Source organism: Brachyhypopomus gauderio, unplaced genomic scaffold (genome assembly GCF_052324685.1).
Source record: "Brachyhypopomus gauderio isolate BG-103 unplaced genomic scaffold, BGAUD_0.2 sc270, whole genome shotgun sequence".
NCBI lineage: Eukaryota > Metazoa > Chordata > Actinopteri > Gymnotiformes > Hypopomidae > Brachyhypopomus > Brachyhypopomus gauderio.
Genome location: NW_027507091.1, coordinates 88915 through 100000, shown reverse-complemented (window position 1 = coordinate 100000; position 11086 = coordinate 88915). Strand labels below are relative to the sequence as shown.

General features: G+C 48.0%; 2 non-coding genes across 2 annotated transcripts in view; both read right to left on the bottom strand.

Moving 5' to 3' along the window:
• Positions 1-125, bottom strand: part of LOC143504357 (5.8S ribosomal RNA) — a 154-nt gene extending 29 nt beyond the window's left edge. Inside the window, exon 1 of the ribosomal RNA XR_013127552.1 lies at positions 1-125. This exon is cut by the window's left edge and continues 29 nt beyond it. This is a non-coding gene — a ribosomal RNA (5.8S ribosomal RNA).
• Positions 126-1246: 1121 nt separating this feature from the next.
• On the bottom strand, positions 1247-3085 carry LOC143504359 (18S ribosomal RNA). The gene has a single exon (XR_013127554.1). It is a non-coding gene; the product is annotated as an 18S ribosomal RNA (ribosomal RNA).
• Between the last annotated feature and the right edge of the window lie 8001 nt (positions 3086-11086).

Here is an 11086-nt window from a genome sequence, read left to right as displayed (position 1 = left end):
GAACCCAGGGCCGCAATGTGCGTTCGAAGTGTCGATGATCAATGTGTCCTGCAATTCACATTAGTTCTCGCAGCTGGCTGCGTTCTTCATCGACGCACGAGCCGAGTGATCCACCGCTAAGAGTTGTACTCTTGGTTTTTTCGTGAGAGGCACCAAACATGATAAATGGTTTTTACCATTTTTCAAGTGACGGGCGCCCCGCCGTAGTGCCTGACCCGAGGGACAGGCACCCGAGCACGGGGTCTTTAAACCCGCAGCCCTCTGCGGGCCCCCTCCACACTCGGCACCCGCCCTGTCCGTCTCGGAGGACTGGGTGAGCACGCGTAGCAACGGGGTGTTGGAAAGGGGTGTGTGAATACTGAAGGACCCAGAGGCCTACCTCGTCACCGCCCGCCATGCTCCCAGGAAGGGAGGAGCACTCGTAGCGCTGCCCGAGGTGAGCTTGGGAGCTACAGCACACAGTGAACCCCTCTCCTCACCCGCCGCCCGCCATGTCCACCCCTCCCTGCGGAGAGGAGCACGCGTAGCACCGGGGTGTGGAGGGTGTGAAGACTAAAGCCACCAGGGGGACCACCCAGTCAGCGTCCGCCATGTCTCCAGTACAGGAGAGCACTCGTAGCGCTGCCTGAGGCGGGGTTGATGAGCTAGAGTCCACACGTGGCCCTCCCCATCACCGCCCGCCATGCCTCCGGTAAGGGAGAGCACTCGTAGCGCTGTATGGGGTTGGTTCGAAGACTAGTAGGTACCCGTCACCCGACGAAAAATGGAAGGCAACGGCCACACACGCGCAACCGCTTTGACGACGTCTGAGCCCAGGAAGACAAAGGTGGCGTGAGCCTCCTGCGAACCTCCCAACGCGGGTCTGGTCCTTTACGGGCACAGTCCCGATTTATAGCAACAGACGTAGGGTGCGTGGTGGTGCCGTGAGCCTGAGGTCACCGAATGTGGAAAACCCCACGCACGCCGACAGAGAGAGAGGGCCTCGCGGCCCAGACTCACGCCATTGTGCGTGTGGAAACCGGCCGTAACCGTGTTTTTTAGCGCTTCGCACGAGCCAGAGAGTACCGAGGAGGTGCGCTCGAGATGGGGGGCTGTTTGGAGAGAACAGACCAGCTTGCGCCATCGCTGTTCAGGCGTTAAACATATGATGATCTCCAGTCCGGTACCGAAGCGCACAACCCTTTCCCCAGAGGCCCGAGGAGACGCACAGAGGCTGGGAGGAGGCGCACCGGGCGGCGCTACCCGTTAATGATCCTTCCGCAGGTTCACCTACGGAAACCTTGTTACGACTTTTACTTCCTCTAGATGATCAAGTTTGATCGACTTCTCAGCACTACACCAAGGCCCACGAGGGGTCCCGGTGCGGCCGATCCGAGGACCTCACTAAACCATCCGATCGGTAGTAGCGACGGGCGGTGTGTACAAAGGGCAGGGACTTAATCAACGCGAGCTTGTGACTCACGCTTACTGGGAATTCCTCGTTCATGGGGAATAATTGCAATCCCCAGTCCCAATCACGATTGGGTTTCAGCGGATTACCCGCGCCTCTCGGCGAAGGGTAGGCACATGCTGAGCCAACCATTGTGGCGCGCGTGCAGCCCCGGACATCTAAGGGCATCACAGACCTGTTATTGCTCCATCTCGTGTGGCTGAACGCCACTTGTCCCTCTAAGAAGTTGATGCAGACCACGGAGGGCCGCATAACTAGTTAGCATGCCGGAGTCTCGTTCGTTATCGGAATTAACCAGACAAATCGCTCCACCAACTAAGAACGGCCATGCACCACCACCCACAGAATCGAGAAAGAGCCATCAATCTGTCAATCCTTTCCGTGTCCGGGCCGGGTGAGGTTTCCCGTGTTGAGTCAAATTAAGCCGCAGGCTCCACTCCTGGTGGTGCCCTTCCGTCAATTCCTTTAAGTTTCAGCTTTGCAACCATACTCCCCCCGGAACCCAAAGACTCGTGGTTTCCCGCACGCTGCCCGGCGGGTCATGGGAATAACGCCGCCGGATCGCGGGTTGGCATAGTTTACGGTCGGAACTACGACGGTATCTGATCGTCTTCGAACCTCCGACTTTCGTTCTTGATTAATGAAAACATTCTTGGCAAATGCTTTCGCTTTCGTCCGTCTTGCGCCGGTCCAAGAATTTCACCTCTAGCGGCGCAATACGAATGCCCCCGGCCGTCCCTCTTAATCATGGCCCTGGTTCCGGAAACCCACAAAATAGAACCGGAGTCCTATTCCATTATTCCTAGCTCAGGTATTCGGGCGAGTAGCGGCCCGCTTTGAACACTCTAATTTTTTCAAAGTAAACGCTCCGGACCCCGACCGGACACCCAGCCAAGGGCATCCGAGGGGCACCGGGAGGCAGGGTCTGGGACAGGCGGTGGCTCGCCTCGCGGCGGACCGTCAGCCCACTCCCGAAATCCAACTACGAGCTTTTTAACTGCAGCAACTTTAATATACGCTATTGGAGCTGGAATTACCGCGGCTGCTGGCACCAGACTTGCCCTCCAATGGGTCCTCACCCATGGGTTTAGGATACGCTCATTCCGATTACAGGGCCTCGAAAGAGACCTGTATCGTTATTTTTCGTCACTACCTCCCCGTGTCGGGAATGGGTAATTTGCGCGCCTGCTGCCTTCCTTGGATGTGGTAGCCGTTTCTCAGGCTCCCTCTCCGGAATCGAACCCTGATTCCCCGTTACCCGTGGTCACCATGGTAGGCGACTATAGTACCATCGAAAGTTGATAGGGCAGACATTCGAATGAGACGTCGCCGCCGCGGAGGGCGCGCGATCGGCCCGAGGTTATCTAGAGTCACCAAAGCGGCCGGGGGGCCCGCGCCCCGCCGGATGGGTTTTGGATCTGATAAATGCACGCATCCCCCAGAGGGGTCAGCGCTCGTTTGCATGTATTAGCTCTAGAATTACCACAGTTATCCGAGTAACGTGTGGAGCGATCAAAGGAACCATGACTGATTTAATGAGCCATTCGCAGTTTCACTGTACCGGCCGTGTGTACTTAGACCTGCATGGCTTAATCTTTGAGACAAGCATATGTTACTGGCAGGATCAACCAGGTAGCTGCACCGCGGTGGTGAAAGGGACACCAGCTAACGTCGCGGCCACCTCGGCGTGCTCCATCCCCCGGGCAGGGTCAGGGGCCCACCTCGGTACCGGACGCCCACCATCGGTGCAGCAGGGGTGCGCCGTCAGCGTGGGGGAGAGAGCCCTCGTCAGCTCCCAGCACGCGCGCGCGCTACTGTGGGACGTAACCGAGAAATGAGTGATTCCGTGACCAGGCGGGGTGAGGCCAAGCATGTGTTGAACTAACCCGATCCACTGCTGGCTCTCACCCGTACACCATGGACGCCGATAGCGGACACCTGTGTAGACAGACCGGCCTTCAACGCTTCCCTCAGACGGTTCCGGGTGAGGATCGTGTCTTTTCAGACCGAGGCCTCCCCATAGAGGCATGCCCGCTGGTTTGGGGAGGAACTACCCGGGCGGCACAGAAGGTTTCAACCCTAGGCCCAACCCAAGGCCTGTGTCTCGGTCATCATGATCATACCGAGGCTGCCGACCTCCCATCCTGAAGGAGCGCACACACCTCATGGGAGAGTTTTTGATAGGTATGTCATGTCGAGGCTGCCGTCCTCAATGAGCGCAGTCACCTCTTTTGTACAGCTTTCGTTGGTGAACAATCATACCCGAGAGGCTGCCGACCTACCCGTCCTGAAGGAGCGCATCCACCTCTCGCCCTATTCCTGTACCTAGGTATGTCGCACCGAGGTTGTGGCTCTGAGCAATATATAGGATATGAGCTCACACCTCATTGTACATTGCGCATTGGTTTGACCGTGTGTCTCTCTTATAATGACAGGGAGAAACCTTAAGTGGTAGCCCGAGAGCCTAACCCCTGGCGGGCATCGTATGCCAATAGATCGGGAGAGCTCCGAACGCCCTCGAGATTGACGCTCTCCCTAAAAACCTGCTGGTAGGTTTTTGCAATCCACCGTACGCGTTTTCCTCCACGGCCGGGGAGGTTCTCGCCAGCCATGCCCGCCAAGGCAAATCTTCCCTCGGACACACCTCGGACGCTCGACCCCTGAAAAGGCCTGGCTGAACCAAGTGATGGTCGACGCTACTGGTATAACTGAAAAACCCCTGGCGGACTTGGGTTCGGATAACGGTCTTAGAGCGCACCTAGGTACTGTGCCATTGGATCCGGTAAGGCCAGCCGAAACCAGCATCTTCCGGGCTTGCGCACAGCACCCTCCGGATACGCACAGGCCGAGGTAGAGCATGTGAGGCTGGTGCCTGGAGGTCGGCGAGACCTCCAGTGTTAGGGGGGTCACCACTCCACCCCTAACCGGTGAAAGTGTTAGAGTCAGGCTAATGTTACCTTCACGCACCGCCTTGCATCCAGGCCTTATGAATGGGATAACCATTATAAGGTTAGGATGAACTCAAGAGACATGCTCTCCTATATACCTGCTGGTAGGTGTTTGCAATGCACCGTATGCGTTTTCCTCCACGGCCGGGGAGGTACTCGCCAGCCATGCCCGCCAAGGCAAATCTTCCCTCGGACACACCTCGGACGCTCGACCCCCGAAAAGGCCTGGCTGATCAAAGTGATGGTCGATGCTACTGGTATAACTGAAAAACCCCTGGCGGACTTGGGTTCGGATAACGGTCTTAGAGCGCACCTAGGTACTGTGCCATTGGATCCGGTAAGGCCAGCCGAAACCAGCATCTTCCGGGCTTGCGCACAGCACCCTCCGGATACGCACAGGCCGAGGTGGAGCATGCAGGCTGGAGGTTGGACAGACCTCCATAAGGGGGGTCACCACTCTTACACCCATGCCCAGCAGTGGCATTTCGGTCGGGCGCAAGCAGTGGTTCGAAGGCCTGAGAGACACGGATGTCTTTGACCTCCATCAGCAGGGGTCACTTATCCCTCCCCTTAAGCCGTCAAGGTGCATTAGAGTCGGGCTAGTTCACCTTAACGCACTGCCTTTCTTCTGATCCTTATTATGGTACAATCATATAAGGCTCAGAAAGCATGCTCCCCTATATACCTGCTGGTAGGTGTTTGCATTACACCGTTAGCGCATTCCTCCAGGGTCGGGGAGATGCCAGACAGCCATGCCCGCCAAGGCAAATCTTCCCTCGGACACACCTCTGAGACTCGATTGCCGAAAGGGCATGGCTGATTCAATAAGTGGTTCGTGGCAATGGTATAACACCTACCATTCTCAAACACATGGGGGGGGTTTACGGCCTTAGAGCGCACCTAGGTGCTATACCATTGGATCCGGTAAGGCCAGCCGAAACCAGCATCTTCCGGGCTTGCGCATAGCACCCTCCGGATACGCACAGGTCGAAATACATTACGTGAGGATGGAGGTAGGACGACCTCCATAAGGGGGAGCATCACGCCTCCACCCTTGCCCAGCGTGGGCACTTTGCTCGGGCACAGCCCGTGTCATTTAAAGGCCTGGATCTTTTCAGACCTCCGGGGGGGGCCTCACTCCCCCCCTACTTTGCTCAGAGGGAGCCTCTTACTCGGATAAAGTGTGTGACATTACATGCTTTCATGCATGGAGCATTTCTGACATCCACACATAGGGCCCTCATGCTTAATCATAAGCCCAAATGTGCACTTTAAACGGATAAAGTGTGTGGCATTACATGCCTTTAAGCCTGGAACCTTTCCGACATCCACACATAGGGCCCTCATCATTATTCATAAGCCCAAATGTGCACTTTAAACGGATAAAGTGTGTGGCATTACATGCCTTTAAGCCTGGAACCTTTCCGACATCCACACATAGGGCCCTCATCATTATTCATAAGCCCAAATGTGCACTTTAAACGGATAAAGTGTGTGGCATTACATGCCTTTAAGCCTGGAACCTTTCCGACATCCATACATAGGGCCCTCATGCTTAATCATAAGCCCAAATGTGCACTTTAAATGGATAAAGTGTGTGACATTACATGCCTTTAAGCCTGGAACCTTTCCGACATCCATACATAGGGCCCTCATGCTTAATCATAAGCCCAAATGTGCACTTTAAACGGATAAAGTGTGTGGCATTACATGCCTTTAAGCCTGGAACCTTTCCGACATCCATACATAGGGCCCTCATGCTTAATCATAAGCCCAAATGTGCACTTTAAATGGATAAAGTGTGTGACATTACATGCCTTTAAGCCTGGAACCTTTCCGACATCCATACATAGGGCCCTCATGCTTTATCATAAGCCCAAATGTACACTTTAATCAGATAAAGTGTGTGGCATTACATGCCTTTAAGCCTGGAACCTTTCCGACATCCATACATAGGGCCCTCATGCTTTATCATAAGCCCAAATGTACACTTTAATCGGATAAAGTGTGTGACATTACATGCCTTTAAGCCTGGAACCTTTCCGACATCCATACATAGGGCCCTCATGCTTTATCATAAGCCCAAATGTGCACTTTAATCGGATAAAGTGTGTGGCATTACATGCCTTTAAGCCTGGAACCTTTCCGACATCCATACATAGGGCCCTCATGCTTTATCATAAGCCCAAATGTACACTTTAATCGGATAAAGTGTGTGACATTACATGCCTTTAAGCCTGGAACCTTTCCGACATCCATACATAGGGCCCTCATGCTTTATCATAAGCCCAAATGTGCACTTTAATCGGATAAAGTGTGTGGCATTACATGCCTTTAAGCCTGGAACCTTTCCGACATCCATACATAGGGCCCTCATGCTTAATCATAAGCCCAAATGTACACTTTAATCGGATAAAGTGTGTGACATTACATGCCTTTAAGCCTGGAACCTTTCCGACATCCATACATAGGGCCCTCATGCTTAATCATAAGCCCAACATGTACACTTTAATCGGATAAAGTGTGTGACATTACATGCTTTCATGCATGGAGCCTTTCTGACATCCACACATAGGGCCCTCATGCTTAATCATAAGCCCAAATGTACACTTTAATCGGATAAAGTGTGTGACATTACATGCCTTTAAGCCTGGAACCTTTCTGACATCCACATATAGGGCCCTCATGCTTAATCATAAGCCCAACATGTACACTTTAATCGGATAAAGTGTGTGACATTACATGCTTTCATGCATGGAGCCTTTCTGACATCCACAGAGAGGCCCCTCATCCTCTCTCATAAGCCCAAGAGTGTCATTTAGTCGGATAAATTGTGTGGCATTACATGCCTTTATTCCTGGATCCTTCCTCACATCCAGAGAGAGGCATACCAACCTACTCTCATAAGCCCAAAAGTGCACTTTATTCGGATAAAGTGTGCAAAATTCCATGCATGGATCGTTTGTGAGATCCATAAAGAGGCCTCTCAAATCCTCTAAAATGCCCAGGGAGTGACCTTTGGTCGGGCAAAGCGTGCGCCATAATCCTTGTCTTCATTTATGGTATACCATATATGTGGCTTTCAGAAGACCCTCTCCCCTATATACCTGATGGTAGGTGTTTGCATATCACCCATTCATAAAATCATCCAGACAGGGGGAATGAGATGCATGTCCGTCTGGGTGCACATTCGGCGGGCACTGTCAGAGGATCGAGGCCTCTGGATGATCCACCCCTTGGTCAAAATTGGAACATAGTGCGATTTTTGAACACAAAATCATACGTATGGTATAACATTTTTATCGACATAGAATTATTTTCGCCGAAAACTGACGCCTATGGTATACCAAATGAAGCGACATAGAATATTTTCCACTTGAAAACTTCGTGCTGCTGGTATATTTATGGACATAGTGCAATTTTAACAGAATATGGGACTCTGTGCATTTTCTGAAGAAAATATCTTGCGTATGGTATAATTCAGGAAGGGAAATAGACTAATTTCCAACAAATACTTCATGCTACTGGTATATTTAAGGACTTTGTTCATTTACTGATCTGACACTTCAGAGTCAATTTACACCTATTTCTAAGCAAGATAGAAAAAAAAACTGACAATTTTTCTTGATCCTGGTGATGTACCCGAGCTAAAGAGCATGTTTTTCGGACACTTTTATGCTTTTTTCCCTTAAAGCCACCACCTGGCAATGTTATAGCATTGGACTCTGTGCATTTCCTGAAGAAAATATCTTGTGTATGGTCTAACAAAGTAAGGGACATAGACTAATTCACTCATAAAACTCCATGCTTCTGGTATATTTATGGACTTTGTGCAAATTCTGACTTGAAAACCTCCACATGATGTTGGTATAATAACTTTACCTCATGCCCAGATGAGTGCACCTTCATTGGACACTCCAAGTGGACAGATGTGTCTGGAGGAGCCACCCAGTGGCAAATGCGTATGGTATAACAGAAAAAATGGACTTAGTGCATTTTCTGATCAGACACTTCAGACTGGATTTACACCTATTTCTAAGCAAGATAGAGAAAAAAACTGACAATTTTTCTTGATCCTGGGGATGTACCTGAGCTAAAGAGCATGTTTTTTGGACACTTTTATGCTTTTTTCACTAAAAGCCACCACCTGCTGCTGGTATATTTAAGGACTCTGTGCATTGCCTGAAGAATACTACTTGTATATGGTCTAACTCAGGAAGGGAAATAGCCTAATTTCCAACAAAAACCTCATGCTGCTGGTATATTTAAGGACTCTGTGCATTGCCTGAAGAATACTACTTGTATATGGTCTAACTCAGGAAGGGAAATAGACTAATTTCCAACAAAAACCTCATGCTACTGGTAAATTTAAGGACTCTGTGCATTGCCTGAAGATTACTACTTGTATATGGTCTAACTCAGGAAGGGAAATAGACTAATTTCCAACAAAAACCTCATGCTACTGGTAAATTTAAGGACTCTGTGCATTGCCTGAAGATTACTACTTGTATATGGTCTAACTCAGGAAGGGAAATAGACTAATTTCCAACAAAAACCTCATGCTACTGGTAAATTTAAGGACTCTGTGCATTGCCTGATATGACACTTCAGAGTCAATTTACACCTATTTCTAAGCAAGATAGAAAAAAAAACTGACAATTTTTCTTGATCCTGGTGATGTACCCGAGCTAAAGAGCATGTTTTTCGGACACTTTTATGCTTTTTTCCCTTAAAGCCACCACCTGGCAATGTTATAGCATTGGACTCTGTGCATTTCCTGAAGAAAATATCTTGTGTATGGTCTAACAAAGTAAGGGACATAGACTAATTCACTCATAAAACTCCATGCTTCTGGTATATTTATGGACTTTGTGCAAATTCTGACTTGAAAACCTCCACATGATGTTGGTATAATAACTTTACCTCATGCCCAGATGAGTGCACCTTCATCGGACACTTCAACTAGGCTGAGGTGTCTGGAGGAGCCACCCAGTGGCACGTACATATGGTATAACAGAAAAAAAACGATGGAGTACCGGTGACATCTTGTGGACTTTAAGAGTCAATGCGCCTTCCAAATAAGATTAAACTGTGCACTTTTTTTCTAACAGCATTTAACCATGGTATAATTTAAACTAAACTCTCCTCTTTTATTCTAAGTTCATTTGGCCATGGTATATTTTATTTAAAATGGCCTTTTTTACTCAAAGTGTCTTTTCTACTGGTATATTTTATTTAAAATGGCCTTTTTTACTCAAAGTGTCTTTTCTACTGGTATATTTTATTTTAAATGGCCTTTTTTACTCAAAGTGTCTTTTCTACTGGTATATTTCATTTAATCTGTCAGGGCTGGCTCGGATTCCACACCATCTACCTCCACCAGGGGCACCCGAGTCAGCCCTAGACTACATCCACGCAATCAGCAATGATTGGTCTCACCTGTTGCTGATTCTTTTCAATTATGCCGGTACGTTCTCAGCCCACGCAATCAGCAATGATTGGTCTCACCTGTTGCTGATTCTTTTCAATTATGCCGGTACGTTCTCAGCCCACGCAATCAGCAATGATTGGTCTCACCTGTTGCCATGGCTTTTTAAGGAAGCTTTTGGAGACAGATCATTGCTGATTCTTTTCGGTTATGTTCATTTAAAAAGGCCTCTATTTTACTCTAAGAGTCTATGCTGCTGGTATATTTCATTTAAAAAGGCCTCTATTTTGTTCTAAGTGTCTATGCTGCTGGTATATTTCATTTAAAAAGGCCTCTATTTTATTCTAAGTGTCTATGCTGCTGGTATATTTTATTTAAAAAGGCCTCTATTTTATTCTAAGAGTCTATGCCTCTGGTATATTTCATTTAAAAAGGCCTCTATTTTAGTCTAAGTGTCTATGCCTCTGGTATATTTAATTTAAAAAGGCCTCTATTTTATTCTAAGTGTCTTTGCCTCTGGTATATTTCATTTAAAAAGGCCTCTATTTTATTCTAAGTGTCTATGCCTCTGGTATATTTCATTTAAAAAGGCCTCTATTTTAGTCTAAGTGTCTATGCCTCTGGTATATTTCATTTAAAAAGGCCTCTTTTTTATTCTAAGTGTCTTTGCCTCTGGTATATTTCATTTAAAAAGGCCTCTATTTTATTCTAAGTGTCTATGCCTCTGGTATATTTATTTTAAAAAGGCCTCTATTTTAGTCTAAGTGTCTATGCCTCTGGTATATTTCATTTAAAAAGGCCTCTATTTTATTCTAAGTGTCTATGCTGCTGGTATATTTATTTTAAAAAGGCCTCTATTTTAGTCTAAGTGTCTATGCCTCTGGTATATTTCATTTAAAAAGGCCTCTATTTTATTCTAAGTGTCTATGCTGCTGGTATATTTAATTTAAAAAGGCCTCTTTTTTATTCTAAGTGTCTATGCTGCTGGTATATTTTATTTAAAAAGGCCTCTTTTTTATTCTAAGTGTCTATGCTGCTGGTATATTTTATTTAAAAAGGCCTCTTTTTTATTCTAAGTGTCTATGCTGCTGGTATATTTTATTTAAAAAGGCCTCTTTTTTATTCTAAGTGTCTATGCTGCTGGTATATTTTATTTAAAAAGGCCTCTATTTTAGTCTAAGTGTCTATGCCTCTGGTATATTTTATTAAAAAAGGCCTCTATTTTATTCTAAGAGTCTATGCTACTGGTATATTTTATTT